A 20,926-nucleotide genomic window follows, 5' to 3' on the forward strand; every position below is an offset into this window, starting at 1 on the left:
TGCTCCGTGCCTTGACTGAGTGACCCCATCCAGCATGGCAAATTACAGGGGCAATGTAATGCAATCAGACCTCTTGTCTGCTCCAGCATGAAGGATGGAAATTTGGCCTTGAATGGAGAGACACATCACACTTTGGAGCTGTGAGGTTTGAGACGGGGGTGAATGCTCAGGGATGTGAAAGGGTTGCTTTTCTCCTTTTCTGCTTCAGACAGTTAATTACCATTCAAGCCTTCCACTGTGTATCATGCCTTCCTGTGGATAAAACACAAAAGGCAGACAAATCGCAGCCCGATACTGTATATTAAAATGAAGATGGCAGTCTGGTGTGCAGGACAAAAGATTAGAGCTATATGCATTTAAAATTCCATGAGTTGATTTACACAGTTTCTAGATTACATCAATGCCAATGGATCACACATTTATTTGGAGGTTATAAAGGAGGACATGTTAACGACAAAATGAGAGCCTGCAAGTGTCCTGCAGATAAGTCCATACATTTTGGCAGCATTTGGAAACAGTTAGTTTGGTTTTATCTGCTTATCCTTGGAGGGTAAGAAAGAGGAACATATCACAGGACCAACATATAGAGACCATTCAAACTCACACCTACAGGAAATGTAGAGTCTCCAAATAACCTTAGCTGCATGTATTTGGACTGTGGGAGTAAGCCGGAGCACCCAGAGAAAAGACACGAGAAGAACATGTAATCTCCACACAGAAAGACTGAACCAGGATTTGAACCTTGCACCTACCCACTGCACCACCGTGCTTCTGTAGTTTGTTTTCAGTTTGCTTTTACTATCCTTTCAGAAAGTCTGTGGCAACTGTCAGACTAATACAACCCCAGAAAAGATGTTACAATTAAAGACAGAGAGTAACAACACGGCTCAATGATTATGAACAAGTGCTACTGACACACGCCTCATATATGATTTTCTGGTATAAAACATCTCTGAGTAGTGGAGGTCCACCTCCGTCTGTGCTTCGCACTTTCCCCACCATTCAGGACTCAAAGCACTGTCATATTGTGTTGTTCACTCACAATCACAATCAGACAGTGAAAAATACCATGGCTTAAAAGCAGAATGAATGATAAAAGATGTTTGTCCACTCCAACTATCGAAGCTTACGCAAGAAAAATATAACCCTTTCCTGTAAATGACTGGGTTTGAGTCCCATTTATCCTATCCCTTTATATTTATATTCCTTTATATATTCCTTATAACTGCACATTTCTAGCTGTGGGAGCCCATGACTTCTTGTTGACTAACATCGAAATAATATTTATTCTTATTATAAATCCTATGACACCTTCACTTTGTTGTTTTTCTACGAGGTCATCTATTGACAATGCAAATTACGGGGTAGTGAGAAATCTTTGATACCAGTGATTATAGCTCAACAAATGAAAACGTTAATTTATGGAAGTAAATCTCACTTATTGCAACTTGTGTTTCTGTTGAAAAACTGCTGATTCTCATATTGAGTGCACTGACACAAGCTCCTGTCGGACTCAGCCTGGTAAAGGGGAAGTGCTTACTCTCAGAGTGCAGATATAAATGCCCCCTGGCAGGCTCTGAATCTATAATCATTATTCTGTGTGATTTCCCACTGGGTTCTGCAGGCCTTATACGCAAAGACATTGACAGGATATAACAGGATAATTTGTTTACCATCTCCTTTGGAAGCATGTGAACGTGGCCTGGCCATGTCTCTAAATGCTTAGCTGCTTTTTTCTCTTTTGTATGCCAATCTTTATCATTCTGGTAGCCCACAGTGTCACAAAAATTCTGTGATTCACTTATGTTTTCTTTTGAAGGCTAATCCACAATTCAATGCATAGGGAGTGAATCCGTCCTGATTATGTTTATTTAATGTTTCGTAAACTCATATTTCAAGGTCTTTGGAGAAGAGGGCAGAAGATCAGTACATGATTTATTTATCCACATAAAATGATAAAATCTACATTTTTCTGTAAATACATGCTTCATAATCCATAATGACCAAGCAAAAACCATGCTTTAAGACATTTCAGCAAATAAATCTAACTTTCTGAGACCATTGTACAATTAATCGTTTAAATTATTTTTCAAGGGAAAATACCCAATATTTTCTCATTACATCATTAGAAATGTAAGGAGCTGATGCTTTTCTCCACCCAAGATGGTAAACTGAACATCTTAGTGTTTGAATTTGACATTTTTGACATTTACAGATAAAAAGAAAAATGATTAATCCTGAAAAGATTTGGGAGATTAATCAGACATGATTATTGTGCCTCCTGGGGAAGCATCTGCATCTGTTTGTTAAAGTAATTTATTCAAACTTTTCTGTCTTTGTCACCTTTCTGGATGTAGCCTAAATTTGTCCTCATTGTTACGTTAGTCTGCTGCATTCTCACGACATGTGCGAGCTGCCCGTCATGCACACACACTACATAATGGTCTGGTGTATTCCAAGCTGTGCTGCAGTTCTCTGCACACCCTGCAGATAATATTCAAATCTCCTGTTAGAATGAGCATGTTTCACCGGCAGTCTCGTTGGACAGCTGTGTGGAGGAGGTTTGTTTGTTACCTGCACTGCAGCTGCTCCAGATGATGCTGTTCCTCAAATCACCTGCTGACTGGTCTTCCGCTGGCCACTGCAGGAAATCACAAGTGGGTTTGATAACATCACTGGTAGCTCAGATCAATTAAGTGTGAGTTATGCTACTGAGCCTGCAGCTGAATGGACATAAGTTGATAGTGATGGTACTGATACATAGTGAATAATGAATTATTGAATACAGTTTTTCTTGCTAAAACATGTCAGATATGTTGTTTCAAATATACAGCAGATGAAGAGGAAGGACTAACATCAAACACTGTACTCAAGTAAAAGTAACTTCTCTACTTTAGTAAAAATAAGTATGTACTTTCTTTTAAATATACTCAAAGTATTAAAAGTACTTACCGAGTACTATTCCCCAATGCAAGGGTCTACTTCATCATCATATGAATGGTGGCTTCCCTCAGGTGGTTCTTCTTCACCAGTGATGCTGCAGGAGGTCTAACGTTACCTGCTCACTCTGATCAGTGGAATAGTTCCTCTCTCGGTAATGATTATTTTTAAAAATATAAAAAACAACAAATGAACATGTAACACAATGCATTGTAAAAATGTAGTGGAGTGGTAAGTATAGATATTTGCTGCTATATGAGGAGGAGTACAAGTGAAAAGTACCTGAAAATGAATCTACTTAAGTAATGTACTGGATTACATCTGACCATTGACAATATTTGCCACTTGGGGGCACTGACTGTAAACTCCTGCGCATTGACAAATAATATAATTTAAAAGCTCACTAACAATGTGTCATTGCTGCTGAGTGTGTTATTGCTGCCTGCACATTAGCTTGTGGACAGTATTATGGTGTGTGCTGATGGCCAGTTTGTATTTAGCTAGCTCTGTGCAATATTGGTAATGATATTAATTGTGAATTACTGTAGCAGCAGATCTCATTTCTCCTGGTTGTTGGGCATGTGCATTACGATGCTCTTTTGCTCCCGAATTGAAATGTGTGCACTCACGAATGAGTATAATGGGCTTTTGAACTGGTTTGGTGACGCACTGTTTTCCCTCTGAAGGTTGCTGCTGATTTGAGGGTTTTCAAAGCTGTGATCTAAACATTGTCGTCTTGCTGACACGCCATTGACATAATTATGTCCCTGTACTCATAGGATGAAGGCGAGAAGTCATCAAGGCTTTAGTCACACACCATTATATTCACATTTTCTCCACGTTCCTCTGTTGCATCTAAACTGCTGCCCTCCTGTTCTATGATCCATGCTGCTGCTACACTCAGCTGCACCAATTACCAGTTTAAGCTCATATACCCATGTACTGATGGTTATCTGTATATCACGCAACATGAATTTTCACAAGAGGAGATAATTTATCCCGGCCTATTAATTTGATATTTTGGGATGTGTAAGTAAACACAGGAAGTACCTGCTTCTGTGCCTTTGCATATCAGGTGGAGCGTTTGGTTTAGGTTGATCCATCGTAACCTCAGTGATTGGAGGAGAGGACTCAAAGCAGATTACTCACAATATTTGTCATTGTCTCTCGCTAAGAGTGTGTCTTGCTCTCCTGTGCCAAGGGAGGTGTTTCTGGAGGGAGTGACAAAGCCGTTCTCAGACATGAACTCCGGAGATTATCCAGACAATTGGTCCAGACTTTCTTTGGTGTCACATATGAACAATGCAGCAGGAGATTCTGCGCTCACACGTGTTCACTGCTCCAATCACCAAAAGCTCTCCTCACATCTTCGTCGGTGTAACTTTTTCATCCTGAGATATTTGTTTTGTTTTTCTTTCAGTTTTGGGTCCGTCAACAACCTCACACACTTGCGGTTAGGAGATTATCAGGAGTTCACTGCTTGTCTGGAAGCAGCGTATAATTCAAGCAACTTTGAACATATTTGCATTGTAATCTAGTCTTTGATTATTAAAATTCATCACATTTACACTTCAGTTTCCTTGAACATTATATTAGAGGATTAAAGCAACTATCCTGCATTAATCTGACACTTTGAACTAGTGACTAAAACACCGGTGCTAATTATTAGAGTTCAATGTGTGTGATGTGTGTGACGTGACACAGTAGGATTTGTTAATTAGCAGATACGAACCAAAGTCTCATCACTCTTTTTTGAAGGCTTTATGTCAAGGGCGTGTTTTTAAGTTCAGTTCCGGCTCAGTTGAAGAGTCTTCTAAATGTCCAGTTTGTGCCATCCCTTCTGTTTTAAATTCACGTCATTCAAAAGCAGCACATCGCAATTAAAGAAAGCTCGTGTTAGCCGGCCAGGACAGGTTATATCCACGCCTCTGATGGAACGTGTTGGATCCCAGGAGACGGACACAATGGCGACCTCAATGTCACTGGCACTCGTTTGTGAACGTCCGTCCACAGGCCAGAGAAAACTCTCTGCCCTCTGAATGGATGGGTTTGTCACAGAGTGTCATTTTTAAATTGGACTCCATCTCTCTCCATTCACCCCTGCTCGGTTTTGGACCTCACATGAGCTTCATTAGCGTTTGCAGGAACTGCGAGACATTTACCACCATGGATAGTGACAGATTTCACGAGCTCAATTTTACTGTTGCCCTGGGCGGGGAGGGGGGGGCAGTGCTCACCATCTGCTGATTGTGACTGTACCCGGCACTTTCATAAGAGGCCGCCTTCCTGCCATTGCTGACAGTCCCATGCCAATCCTGGTATCTGTACAAGAGATGCATATTTTATCTGAGAAATGTCCGTCCTAGAATTGGAAGTACAAAGGTTACAGTATTTTTGTTTTAATCTAAGTATGTATTTGGTGGATATGAAGGACAATACAAAGTTATTTAGATGTCAAGCATCTTGGTTTTTTGTCAGATTCAACCTTTAATCTCCAGATTAGCTCCAGTCCTCAATGCATTGTTTAAACTTTGTTGTTAGAGCTTCTATTTCAAGTTGCACTCCAGAACTTTCTTTGTGTTAAGTTCAGAAAATTGGCAGCTGAGTGAAGACATTTAATTTCAAATGGATTTCAGTGAAGTAGCTGTTAAAGTTGTTTATCGATGTGTATGGAGGGAAGATTGAGACTGATTACTGGGTTAAACGTATTTAATCTGTTCACCACATAAATGCCCAAGGCTTGGCCGTCACTGCACTGATTGTCGTAGGGCGCTGGTTAAGATTGAGATGATGTTACATGAGGGTTCTGATTGGTTTAATAAAAAGCCGTCTGATAAATGATTGGCTCCTGAGGGTAGTAGGAGTGAAAATTTCCAGTTTATTTGATTTGACGATACGAAGATGTTGTCTCTTGAATCCTGATGAGCTAACAGAGAGATAATAAAATGTATAGAAGTGTCTAACACGAAAGAGCTCAGGAGCAAAGATATAAGTGAGACTTTAACTCAGTTTAGTTAAGATATTCAACTGTCTTGTTTATTTCATTTTTGCTCAGGGATCTGGGTCCTTTACCTTTGTTTGTTTGTTTCGGAGACATTTTCTGCTAATTAGTTTTCAACTAAATGACTCACCTGGCTGCCTTTGTGTAATTCTTTTATTCATGAACTGAATGTGCAGCACACAATCTCACACCTTCAAACAGCAGCCCAGTTCACACCTGTGCTGCTGGCAGGCTGCTACAGTCCTGTGATCCCTCCAGTATTGCTGATTACACTCTACTAAAAACAGATAGCGACGCTGTGCAGCAGGTCGCTCACACGAGGGGCTGCTGCTCGAGACTCCCATAAAAGTTGGAGAAACGGATGCAACTTCAAATATTCATGAGCAGCGCTAAAGGGGAAGAGCTTTCGTCATGTTCCACAAAATAAACTTGTAAAGGAACTAAAGGCTGCACATTCCACTAATAAGAACCATGCAGGGTTTCGTTGAATTACATTAGTTTACAACAATCAGGAAATGCTTTTGAAGTGTTAATGTGTTTGACTTGTTTTTGTGAAATAGCCTTTTTGTGGTTGTAATATAATGTGAGCACTTTGTATCTGTGCCCTGCCTTTGTTAAACCCCTGTCTCCTGACTATTGTTCATGAGTCTCTAGTCCAAAAGTCGGCTCATTATAAATAGGTCGAGGGAAAAGTGAATGATAATTATGGCTGATAGTCAAATGTTGTTGCTGCTTGTAAATGCAGCTCATGTGGGCGCGGTTCATTGAGAACACACTTGTCTGGCACACTTGTATTTTAGGAGCAGCTGGGTTTAAACGTCTGCAATGATTAATACTCAATCTGGGCTCAAGTCAGTGGAGCGGTGTTAAGTTGGATCAGTAAATTGTCCATAAGAATAGTCAGAGTTGTCCTCTTTTCAATACCAATTAGAGGCCCCCTCCTTACCGCCCTGTAGTTTCATGCCCTCATCATTATTTCTAGATGAAGATGAAGTTACCACGATCTCTGACCGGTTAAATCCAATCATTTAAAGCAAGGGTTGGTGATCCTGGAAAAGCAATAAGATCAGGCTACATTTTGAAAATATGCAGTCGATACATCCCACCCCCCTCCCATCGGCCCTCTTGTCAAAGCTACGCCCCCGAAACACATGAACGAGCGCTGCCTGATAACTGCTAGAAGACTTTTCCATGACTCGCTCACTAACTCCTGACGATCGCCTCTGCTTCAGCGGTGTACGTCTCTCCGGTTGAGGACTCCAGTCATTCACAGTGAGAGCATGGGCAGGGTGCAAGCAGGTAGGCAGGTCGGTTAGAGACGGACAGGTACGCCAGCCAATCATGTTAATCACAGTCCTACAAGGGCCAAGGCACTGCCAACTTCATTTATCGCTGGGACGTGAAGAGGATTTCAACAAATAAGAGAAAAAGTGTTTCAGAAACAACTTACCAACCTTACCTCTTTGAATCCAAGTGACAACTGGCCACAATTCGAAGGAATTCCTGAAAGGCAGACTGGGGAAATCATGTTCAAGTCGATAAAAACACATTTTGAGAGGCCACCAAGACCTTGACCTTTGACCTCTGACAACCACAATCTTATCGATTCGTCTTTGAGTCCAAGTGAATGGTGTTCCTGAGATATCGTGTTCACACGGACGGACAATCTAAAAACATAATGCCTCTGGACACTGGCTGTCCCCGGCACAGAGGAATAGAAATTAAAAGTAATTAATGCTTAAAAATCACTCACCAAAGAATTGCAACAGCACAGGTAAAGGTCTGCAACAAATTACAGAAGCTTGTACTTCAAACTAATAGTAAAGTCATATCTATTCACAATAGATATGAGTGAGGTACTTGGAGGAATAGCTGTAATATATATATTGTAATAATAGTACTTTGTCATTAAGTTTGAATAAACACTGTGATGCTGTGTAGCAAGGTCCATCACTGAGCAGGTGAATTAGTTCGATTTTTCGTCGACAAAACAGAACAACGAGTGACTTATGAAAGCCTGAAATCCCAGAGCCTAATGTAATCATTCATAATTGCTATTGATCAACAAACTTAACAGAACTTTGTTGATGCAGCATGGTAATTTAAAAAAGAAAAAGACAGAAAAAAAAAAAGTCACTGAGGCTGCAAGTAAATAATTATCACCTTACGACACAACAAATTAGCGCTATATCTGAAACAATCGTCTGCACTAAGTGTGACTGGCACCAGCAGATGAAGTGCTGTGGTGGTGATGAGTGCCATCACCAAAGCTCCCTCCTCTGGGGCCTGAGGAGCCTGATATTTAAGCCCCCTGACAAACAGGACGAGGCTGTTTTCCAAACCTGCTGCATTTTACTTTTATGGCACGCAGGTGAGAGCGGTGACAGGCGGAGCAGGTCCGGACTGCTGATGCTGCCGATGTGAGCTCCTTCTCCACACCTCCTATTTCTAGGCTTCCAGCGGGCTGTCATTAATCAAGCTCCAGAAGTTAAGTGTTACTGGAGGCATTGCTGTGTTATAAATTGCATGGGAAATGCATAATTAGTCTGCAACAAATCTATTTTACAGTCATGCTGTATTCAGCTGGGGATGCATTTTGTTCCAATTGCTTGTCTGCAGGGATAATAATCGCTGCTTTGGATCAGGAGTGGTGCTGGCTCACCTGATGCGAGTGGGAAAGTATAGGACGCCTTACGGGAGACACCGAAAGTGGAGAAATAGACATGTTGTTGACTGTCCAGCGTCCCTTTGCCCTCTCAGGTATCCTCCGTGTGCAAATGACTGCATCATGTAGAACAGGAGGGAGGTTTGCACTCAGTGAATCCGTCTCGGCAGGATGCTGTAGGAACGTCTGCTGCTTCTCTCCTCTTCAGTGTCACAAGGCCACACTCAACTGACTCCGAGCCAACAAAAGCAATTTTCCTCAGGTCTCTCTCTTTTTCTCACACGCGCACACTTGATAACCTGACTCCCTTTATAACTTTTCAAGCTATGTCCACTGTCCCAAAGTTTTCTTTTCCAGTTCATGAAGTTCTGTGTTCCATTTTTCATCCGAGCCCTTTAAAATGCCTGTTCTGCTTCAAGGAAAAAAGGCGGAAATGAACAGTTTTCGCTCATTATTCCCACACGTCTTTAGCCCATCCTCGGGACCTTAACCCAGACAGGGACTATTTCCATGTAATTGGTGCTCATGTCGCTCCTATTTCCATTTAGTATTTTTGATATGGCCGTGCTTTCCGAACAAAGGGAGCAGGGTGCAAAATGTCCCTCACTACAGGCGGCAAATTACTCCTCAGAACTCCACTAACACCCCTGTGCAGCACAGCGCTGCCGTAAAGGCAAAACAATTTGTCCAACATGAATAGGCTCCCTGGAGACTGTCTTAAGAGTTAAATGACCTGGGTGAACCCAATACTAATCCACGGCTGGTGTTATTCAGGCTTGGATTGCCAGCACTTCTACCCTCTGCACAGCCATTTGAAGACTGTTTATGCAAATTCAAGGTGATCTGCTTTTCTCATGGCTTAGTTTACTGTCTCTCTCAGCCCCCTGGAGACTCCCGCAGTCACTCCAGTCTTTCTAACTCCCCGCTATGCAGACACGTCGCTGCGAGTGGGCATAAATATTCGGCAGTACAGGTGTTTTACATACAATTAACAGTAATGGTGTGAAAAAAAATCTGCAGGGATTTATTGACATTTAAAAACTCAATAAAAATGTCAAACAGGTTGCTGCAGGATGTAGACTGAACAAACACAAGTAAGTACTGCTGTTACTGTGCATATTCTCTGGATGAGTAATTATTGCACTCACACACAGACACACACAAAAACGTAGACACTTCAATCAAATCAAACTTGAGACCTGAGGCTGTAAGAAAAATATTAAGGATCCAACTTTTTTTGTCCCTGACTGCATTAAAGTATCTTTGAGGATAAACCTGTGTAGTGCATCCTGTGTAGTGTGCAACCATGAATACAACAGGGGGCAGCAGTGAGCCGTGGGTTGAACATCAGGTTTGACTTGCTACCTTTCTCCTACCCCCTCGCTCTTCTCTCATAAACAGGATTGTGGTGTGCCCTCCAGACATCTGTTCGGTTGTAAATGGAATGAATAAATAAAAACAAAGGCCCTATGAATGACACTCCAAGAATTTATGTTCCATGCAAACATATATTCTGTTCCAATATTATAATCCTTATTGGTACATTTATTGTTTGTGTCAGCGTTTATGTTGAAGTGCATCAGTGTTGTGTTATGGGTAAAATGAGGAGAGGACGCACGAGGAGAGGACTCAGGAGGGCGAGGACAGAGTGAAGTTGGGAAAGAAAGTATGGCGTGACAGCCAGTCACTGTACAATAGAGAGAACAGATAATTAATTAATGCTGCTGCGAGTGTGAAGTGAATCGATTCGGCCCCTGAGCACGACACGCACTAACACCCTCGTCTAACTGGCATGGCGGGGGCTATGGCTGGAGTGGTGGCGTCTGCATCCACACACCCCTTGTCAGTTCACCTCCGCTTTAATCACTTCTAATTGTTTCCATTGGCGCGCAGCAAATATCCAATGGGAATATCCAGTGAGTGCGAGACCCTCACACCCCCTCGTTCATCTCATCAGGTCCCTTTCTGTCTCTCGTGCTTTTTGTTTTTTGGTCCATTCAGTTCGCTCGCTCACCGAGTGCCGGATGGCTTGATTAAAGTAGTTGTTTCATGAGTGTCCCTTTTGTTGTGCCTCTGTTTTATGTGTGTTGACTGAGTCAGGAATGTGTGTGTGTGTGTGTGTGTGTGTGTGTGTGTGTGTGTGTGTGTGTGTGTGTGTGTGTGTGTGTGTGTGTGTGTGTGTGTGCTGTTGTCAGGGGGTGACAGCTGGCTCTCTCTGCCCCCTGTCACAATGAGGCTGTGACTGCTGGAGTGTGACCAGCCTCTCGCCCGCATGCCCGCCACCCCTCCACTCCTGCAGCCTGGCCTGCCCTGCAACTTTGCTGGTGGCCCTCTCTCTCTCTCTCTCTCTCTCTCTCTCTCTCTCTCTCTCTCTCTCTCTCTCTCTCTCTCTCCATCTCTCTAGATCCACGCTGCATATGGGTCTGGTCAGCCATGGAAACCTGCTCAGCCCAATTAGAAGCAGCCGCCAGCTGGGCTTCCCTTCCATTCTTCCATCCCTCCTCTCCGGCCCTGCCACGTCCCCCTCTATTCCTCTCCGGTGGCTTCACGCTCCAGCATCTCACAATCAGAGCCTCTCTCACGCCCATAATCATGCCAAGCTGATGGGCACGCTGTCCCCGGCGTGTGGGATGGAAGCAGCGATTTGTGACACGTCCTCTCTCTGCGGACACCAGACGTGCACATCTACGCCATTGCATCCACACATACCAAAGAGACAAACACAAGCACGATGCGGTGAGGAGACCCACATTCTCCCCTGCCAGATGCTGTGTTTTGTCTCTGGCCTCTCCAGCTGGTTTGGACCAAAAGGCTGGAGAAAATAAAGCAGCCTGTTGTTGAATTCACATCTCAGTGGCTCGACTATAGTATTGAAACGACACTGCGTCAGTCTCACCCCCTCAAAGCACATTCTGGCTTTAGAGACAAGGTGGCAGGAAGGGATTCAACATGATTCAAACTGTCTGGAGCAATTAGAGCTCATGCGGTAACAGAGGAATTAGGCTATTCTCTCTTTCAATGTGGATTTATTCTTGTATTATTGACATAGTTTAGCATTCCCGCCTCATATTCACTCACTTAGCATTTAACATCACTCACGGGAGTTCGATACTGAAAAGTCTTTTAGTAAATAGTGACAGCCGAAGGTCATTTCATGAGTTTGAGAGATTATTTTCAATAAGAAAGATTAGTGATTTGAAGTGACCTCCTCTCTCTCTTTCTTTCTAATGGCTTCTTAAAGCTTCAAAGGGCTCGCAAGGCCTCAGCTGCCTCACCTGCAACTCAGGGACTTTCAGAGACATGAGGTTCTAAGAAACACAAAACTGACAAGAAAGTCACTCATGACACTTTCTGTGTTGTGTGAAAAAGCACTTTCCTACTGACAAAATAAAGCGTCAAACTTTTCTTGAGAAGTCTGACTATATGTCATTATCACTGAAATGCATAAGAATGATTGGCTATCAGAAAGAGTAACGGCTTCAGTGTTGACAGATAATCATTGTCACTGCACGTGCACTGTAGCTTGAATCATCAAACATATGACTAGTCATGTGAGGAAGGTTCATTCACGCAGCATATAGATTTCTCTCTTTCTAGTGTTTATATTCTTCCTTATACCTCTAACACAGTACTTTATTATCTCAGTCACTTGTTTCAATCACAGAAAGTTTCGATCGGCCATCGTACCATTATGGATCCTGAAGTGTATGAGCTTTGTAAAGGTTACTACTCAAAATGGCTTCACTTTTCTGCCATAGCCATTTCTCTGCTGTCTTCCCTCATATTTCACTTTGTGGTCATCAATCACTGATGTGGGCCTGATTGCACATGAAGTTGCTGGATCCCATTTTGAGGTGTGACAGGGGCCTATTTTGTGCTGGTGGCAGTGATGGCTGCGTGTCAGAGCTCGTGACAGGATGCTCTCCGCCCTGTCTCCAGAGGTTTGGGAGTTTTGAGGGGCCACCGGCCCCTTTTGTCCTCCCTTTTGAGGACGGTCTTTGACATGGGTTGTTTTAGGCAGAGGCAAAAGCAGTAATTGATTTCTCTCTGTGGCTCTCAGGCACTGGCTGCATCTCCCCTCCAAAAAAAAGAAAAGCAGATGAATAAAAGGACAGAATGTGAAGTTTATAGCCAACAGTCACAGCACTGACAGATGGTCAAACCTCACATTATCAGGCCCTGATAGAAGTCCGGAATGTGGTGGTTAGCCTCTGAATTGGCTTCTGAAAGGATTGGTCATATATATTAGAGCAGAGAGTATTGAGCCGTGAAGAGCTGGAGAGAAGGCAGATATTGAGGTGCTGAGACGCTGAAGGTGAGAAGGACCTAAGCTCAGATCTGACAGGCTACATTAATAGATCGCTGAGCTGATAGATGCACAACGGAATGGTGCGATGAATAAAGTGACTCGGCCTCAGAAATTGAATTTTTTAAAATTCCTGTTGCAACAGCCGGAGGAAAAAGTTGCTGCGATGTTCGGGGCATCGCGACTGAGGTTCATCCAAGTGAATCTCACAGGAATGAATTTCTAAATGTACTCCGAGCCATCAGTATTATCCCACTTTGACGGACCAGTCTAATTATTACGAGCTCAACAAAAGTAAATTACAGTCTTTCTCCTAAGCCTCTGTGATATCAAAAGAATCAACAGAGCATTCATCATAATTGTGACCTTGTGTCTTCCTGTCAGCAAGACTGACTTAATCAATTGCAGGGGCTGACAGCTGTGGCAAGAGGTGTTTAGCCTGGAGACGAGGGAGACGTGTGGCGTGGACTGTCTGCAGACGCTCCAGCCTCTCTCCATTAATGTCAGTGTCTGTTCCAATCCACAAAACTCGCCTCAGACATCCTCGAAAAACTTTGTTAGTTAAGTTTAAGCTCAACAAAGCTTCTTTTTTTCCCCCTCTCACACTTGCACGCAGGAATAAATGAGCCAATTAAAAGTGAATGAGAAAATGTCCCTGTATGTTGTGTTTTGTGACTTGCATCTCGCTGGGAAGCTGTGGCATTCTGTGACAGGAAGAACCCAAAAGTGTTTCTGGTGTCATTTTAATCATCTCTATCCGCTCGTTTTGAATTGTTAACACCTCTCGAGGAGGCTCAGGCAATTTGGTAATGATGCTAAATGAATCATGTCTTCTAATGGAGTTCATACAGCCATGTATCATCAACGTAAATCAACACAGATATTATGAATTCTCAACTGTTTTCCAATTACTGTCATAGTAAACACAAGTGTAAATTCTCAGTTTTAATGGCTTGTGAGGAATATATTGAATTATTCAGCTTAATGAGAGTGAAGGGGATGACGAGGACGGAGCAGGGGACAGTCGAAATAAATCTCCATACATGTTGTCCTTTACCCTCCACTTGTCCTGCGGTGGCTTGCACAGACAGCGTGTCTATCTGCACCCATCCACACTTCATTGCTGAATGATTGGTTGTGAAACGGCACATTTAAATTCCATGCTGTGTTGAAGTGATTTTCCTGCCTACCTTGATGCCTATTTTGTTATGGAAATTCATGACACATTAACATAACCAGCAGGAGATCGGCACAGGAAATAATGAATCCTGGTGAGAAGGAGCAGCGCTCTGCAGCCTTATCCGGGAATCAATAAATACACATACAGCCGGCACCTAAGGGTCACACCATGTACAATCCAGCGTATGCTTGCCGTTTGCTCATTGTTAACGGACAGCTTTCCTTACACAGAAATGAATGTATTGGCACATGTGTAATAGATAGCGGTGGTCTTTCGGGAGAGGATTCTGAAAGGAGCGTGTCACCTCAACCATCCGACGGTCTCATATCCCTGCTCTGCCTTGCAAAGTAGCGTAGGTATAAAGACCACCAGCCAGCAGCTATCATTACCAGGATCAGGAGCAGGGACTTAACAGCACCATAGCTCACCTGGGAAATCAGATTTGTTGTTGTTGTTCACCGTCACATGTGATGCTGTGAAATATCTTATTAATAAATCAACTAATCATAACTTGACCTCAGATGTTTTCGTGGCAAATGCTAAACTAAATTGGAGAATGGTGAAGTGGACACTAGTCGGGAGAATCCATTCCCTCCACTCTGCTCAATGGATAAATTCCTTTCACCTGATTGTGAATGCAAACACGGCTTCACTTAGTACAGCCTGTTGCTACGGCAACGGTTCTCCAAAGCACTGGAGGACCCCAAAGGCTCTGTTGGCTCTGACAGGCAAGATGCTGAAATGCAAAAGCAATCAAGCTCTCTCTCTCTTCTCGTGAAGATCTCAAATAAAAGAATCAAGTAAATGTAATTCTTCACACTGTCAATTCACAACGTCAACATCAACAATCTGCAGATTAGCAGCAGATTTTTACGACTCGAAATCTGCGTTGAATTCAGCACGTCTGCTGCTTCAGGTTTGTGGGAACTTTTTTTGGGCTGCAGCTTCCTCCAGTCTCCGTTCATCACACAGGAACAGGATTCATTTGAATACTTCTTCAGACTTTCTTGATTAGTGCTGTGAGTTTGCTTCCCCAGTCACAAAACTCATATTAACACATTAACCACACAGACAGACAAGTGATGCTGCTTCACTCTTTTGGACAAACTAGTTCAACATAACCACTTCATCGGGGGCTTTACCTCATGCAGTTCATATGTAAAACACAATGATTCCTTTGGCAAACACTAATTTGATTAAAATACTCACGGAGCTTAGGATGATATGAGCACTTCCCTGAAGGTTCCTGGAGCTTTGGCAAATATATGATCAACTTACTTGTAACAGTTGAAAAACACTAAGTGGAATATATGTTGCCAAATTGGAGGCATTAAATTCCCATGATGCTTTGGGCACTTATTGACAATTTTTTGACTTGCCAAAAACAAAACCTGAAATTAAGTGCACAAAAATAATAGTGCATGTGGTGCAACTCTCAGATGACCATGGATGACAATCACAGACTCCACTAGAGTCCCACGTGTAAACATATGTTCTTACTGTTTGTCCCTCAAGTTTTGTGGCAGCACGCACACACGCACACACACACACACACACACACACACACACACACACACACACACACACACACACACACACACACACACACACACACACACACACACACACACACACACACACACACACACAAATGCACAGAGAGCCAGTATTGGGGAGAAAATATAGCAGGATAAATCATGAGGTTTGACAATGATACAGACGGGGACGGACTCCTGGACTTTCTCACCCAGACCAGCCATTCTAACCCCCCCCCCCCCTCCTTTCAGCTCCACCCTTCCCCTTTTTGTTTGGATATTTTGCTCAGTGAATTTAACATAGAGAGATAAACTTTCACAACTTCTACTGTAAGCGCATCAGTGGAACCCCAATCCATATCCATTCGTATGACATCAGCCCAGAAGGAGAGGAGCTGCGTCCTCCTATGTATCGGTGTGGGCTGGTGCATAATCCAAATGATGCTCAAGAGGCCCACAGAGCGAGTGGCCCTCCTGATGGCCAGTCCAACTATGGATTCAGGTCTGGAGCCCTGTAGTTGCCTGATTCTAGAGCCTTAAAGCCAGCACAGATTTGCTATAGGCCCCTACATAACAAAGTTGATTTTTAGCTACAATACATTACTTTTACACATTTGGATAAAAGCCTTGCAGTATATCTATGTTTATCCCTCAGAAAGGAAGGTCAAACTCTCCCTAAAGAGAAGGTGTTAAGATCGGAAAGCACAGTAAACAGAGATATTTCTCAACGAAGCCTTAAAGGGTAAATAACATGATAGTTACATATTCTGTCACTCCTACGAGTAGCTGAAGGCAAAGAGTGGTGTTACTGCTGCAATTTGACAGACCTGACATGACATGACATGACATCTCACAGGAGGCAGAGTTGAGTGATGTCGAAAGCTTTGCTCACACTCAGGTATTAATGTGCTTAGCTTGTGCCTTGTGTTTTGATCAGTTTGATTTATCATAGCTGTCACTAAAACTAAACTGAACCTCACGAGAGATGTGCAAACTAATGCATTAAACATGAGTTCCTCTCTTGGATAAGTAATTAATAAGCTTGTTAAATAACCTCTTACTTCAAGTGGGAACTTATCTAAACTGTTGGCAGGTCTCAACAATACATCACCAGTGTGAGGAAGAACCACAGAGCCACTGCAAACACCAGTGGGTGAGATTATTTCCTTGAGCACTTGTACGTTGATGTGTGTTTAGAAAGGTTCAGTAGTTGCACCGTTAAACTCAAGTTAAAGTTGAACCAAATGCTTTTCCAAAAACAGATTCTGCTCTTCATCTTTAAACCTGTCATTAATTTAAAAAGAGTCTCCTACCGATTTTTTAAAACCTGTGGAGGGAAAGACTTATTTTTAAACAATTGACTCCAGCTTCCCCACTGCTCCGCCAGGGTTCAGTGTTTGTAGTTAAGTGCATTCGCATCAGATGGATGGAGTGAAAAGCAGCAGGGCTTCAGGAGAAACCTTGCACTCCCCACAGCTCCTCTTGTAAGTCCTTGATCTCTAAATGCATCGCTGAGTCATCCACAGAAAAACCTGGGAACCAAAGACCCAGGTGACATTTCATTTTGCTCTAATGACTTAGAGAACATCAGCCAAAATAACCACAACGCTCCCAAAGTCACAGCTAAATAAGACTAATGCATTTATTAACGTCCAATTTGATTACCGAGCATTTTTCGACACGTTGCTCTTCATTTTCTTTCATTAGGCTTTCCGGGTGTTTTCTCCTGTTGGAGGAAAATAAAAAACATGGAGAAACTTTAATGACTTCTAAAGTAAATGCATTAACAAGGGGAGCAACACATTTCCATTCCTTCCCCAACCGCACTCAGTTTATTAGTGTTACATAAAGAGATGTTATCATTTAAATCTCCTGTTCCGTTTTATCTCTCCCCAAAAAACGGCACATTGCACACACACGCACACGCATGCACAAGCACGCAAACGCACGCACACACACACACACACACACACACACACACACACACACACACACACACACACACACTGCATGCATTTATTTATTTAGACGAAATCCGAATGGAAGCCTGCTCGCTCACATAAAAGCTTTGACCTGTAATAATAAATAACAAGGACAGTCGCAGCTAATGATGCCAATTTCTCTGAGGTTTATCAACAGATAACGTTGATGGGTCTCTAATTAAAATAAATACAGGAGCGTATATTGGTCCCAGCAGCTCCTTGTTTTTCTTGGTGCTGAGGAGTTCAACCCATAAAACACAGCCGCTGCAAACACATCAGTTTCAAAACCCAGCAAAATGTCTTATTTTATACGAGCTGTTTCTGTTTTGTTCTGAAGCCAGCAGTGAATTCAGGTGTGGATGTCACTCATGTGAATTATTGCCAAGTTGTTATTCTGAGAAAATGGACGGAAAAAGCCATTAGAGAACTGCTCTCCTCAGCCCTCATTTACCGCTCAGTGATTAACAGCAGAAAATGTAAAAAAAACTTTGATAACTATAAACTGTATGTTAGAGTCTTAACAGCCTCCATCCGGCCTTATCTGTACCATAGCTGCCATAATGGAGAGAATCGGCCATATCACCTGAATAAGCACATTATCAAGTTGATAATTAGAGCAACAACAGAGCGCGATAGAGTGAGTTTATTAATCCTCTTTCTCCTCAGCTCTCTTGTCATGAGGGGCCATCAGCACGAGACAAACATGCTTTTCTAGTCAGACAACAAATGTAATCTTCATAACCGTCTTGTGCCGGCGGAGTTTAATCGACGCAGTCCCCACTTCTCAAAGCAAACTGGCAACGCTGCAAGTCAATTTCCTTTCAACATTTCAGTGGCTCTCGCTGCTTTGAAGACAGGCATCCATAATGAATGGCGTCAATTTTCATCCCAATTAGAGTGTTTATCTCGGCTTAGTTCACCTATAGTGTTGCCTTCGCCTCTTGTGGGGGAGATGAACTTTTATGAAGGGCAAACACTGTACTTCAGATAAAAACAGCTTATCTAGCGCTGGGATTTAAGGCTTTAGAGCTGGAATTATTTTTCTCCAATTTGTTTGCGCTGTGTTAACAGCTTGTGTGGCGCCGGGTCGCAGTAGCGTGGCGGGGGGGCTGCTGGTGGAGGAAAGTGGGAGGAGTTAGGAGCAGGAGAGTGGTGGGAAAGGAAGGAGCGAGGGAGCATGGTGACGCATGTTTATATAGGAAGATGTCCACAGGGCTTTCATCTGGAAAATGGAATAAACGGAGCACAGCGCATCGTATCAGCCCACAGCTGCTTGATAAGACCTGTCAGACAGAGACTGACGATCACACAGGTCAATCATCACCACTGTCACATACATAAGTACTCTGTCATGTGTGTCTTTGCAAGTTGCACACGCAGATGCAGTGTCTGTGTGATGTTGTGCAGTGCTGCTGAGGATGTGAGTGAACAATTTCAGCCTGAAAACTCTGATGTAAGCCAGAAACTCCAGCATCGTTAGGAGTAAACGAGGATGGCGGGCTGTTTTTTTGTGGAGTAGGCGGTTTGTTATTCTTGCACTGAAGTGGCTTTGTATGCCGAGCAGCACAGCAGCGAGCCTGACGAGCGCTGAGGCTGTTTACCCTGACACTACCTACCGCTCAAGTTCAGGGAACCCATCGCTCTGACACGCAACATTCAAATGAAGTCATTAAAATTGTAACCGTCTCCGTTCCAGGGACAATCACGGCTGACATCTGCTTGGCATGCGACACGTTAATGGAATGTAAACATGGCTGCTAAAGTGACGGGGACCTGGTTTTCCATTGGCTTCTCACACCGACACATGGGAAACCTGTTGATGTGTTGAGTTTTGCCATTATTAAAAATGGCTTCATCACCAACTATCAACGACTCTGTTGAAATGATAGAGTTTAAAACAGCATGTTCTCTATTTTGATGTTTCACTGGTGAAGAGATACTTTTAGATTACTAACAGACACGTGTTTAGAGTAATATCTCTTGTCTTGTGATATGAATGATAAAATCCTGGTAGTCTTACACATGCCATGTAACCACGCCTCCCCAGCTGCTTGGATTCTAGCTGGGAACCATAGAAACAAGTAACAATCTCTCCCTGTGTTACTGGTCCATCTCTACTCTATCAAACAAAGGCCAAAGTCCTACTCAGAAATGATTCCCTGTGCAAATTCTACACCTTGATTTGTCCATCAGCAAGTGTCCTCTCTGAAATATGATAAGTGCCTGCAACACAACTGTAATCAGAACTGACATACTGCCCAATGTATGGCCTATATTTTATTAGAATATAGGACGACATGTTGAATCTCCCTTGTACCAACTACCAGCAGATGTTTGCAGGTGTTAGTTTCCACCAGCGGATGTTAGGGACATAACTTCCCTTAGCACCATAGTGTGCATCAAGTGTTTTGGCCTTGTAATCAGTGATACAGTTCGAACTTGAGGGTACGCTGAGGCTAAAGGTAAATCTGACTGGCTAATGGCTTGTATATGGCAGCACTATGAAAAGTGGCCCGCTCAGTAGATCAGACTTACAGTACATGAGACACTAAATATGTGCTTCTTAGGATTTGTGAGACTTGAATAGATCTGTCGGTGATGGTGCAAAAAAGTTGTCATAGAGAATATACACTGATGGAAAAGTTTTTGTTTGTTGAATGATGAGACAGACTTGGTGTAGGCTGTTGTTTGTGCCACTGGGGGCTCCGAAGTTACGTCTTTTCAAATTCTATACAGAGGCTTTAATTGTTTTAATCAAAGTTGGAAGGTGTGTGGGGTAGTGGGGGGGCCGGGAACCCATTAACTTTTAGAGTGGGTTGGACTAACGAGGCAGATCAACATTTTTATAAAACTTTCTTTAAAATTGAGAGTTCTTTTTTATTTAACTCAAGAAACAATACAAAGATCTTGATGTAAGTCGGGCAGAGGAGTGACATCGATGAGTGTGTGAAATTTGGGGCAGCTTGATTGCATTTGAGGGGACCGTTGGGTCTTATACGCTCTGATGAGTATCATTCTAGTTACTTTATACATTAGTCGATGATTTGAATCCCAGTAAATGGTCTTATTGTTAAATTATAACTTCAGTTACCATCACAACAGATTTCAAACAACACCCAACGCAACAAGAAGAAATATGCATAAACCCATGGGTTTCCAACCTGACCTCTTCAGCGTATTACATGGTGGTACGATTAATAAGCGAAGAAATTCATTAACTTTATTGTTTATGACATTAGAATGAACATAATATAAACTTTGCATAGAGCCTGAACTTTGCTAAAGATGCGAGAAGGGATATGGAGATTATGATTTTC

This window comes from Hippoglossus hippoglossus, chromosome 15 (assembly GCF_009819705.1).
Source record: "Hippoglossus hippoglossus isolate fHipHip1 chromosome 15, fHipHip1.pri, whole genome shotgun sequence".
In the NCBI taxonomy this organism is placed as follows: domain Eukaryota; kingdom Metazoa; phylum Chordata; class Actinopteri; order Pleuronectiformes; family Pleuronectidae; genus Hippoglossus; species Hippoglossus hippoglossus.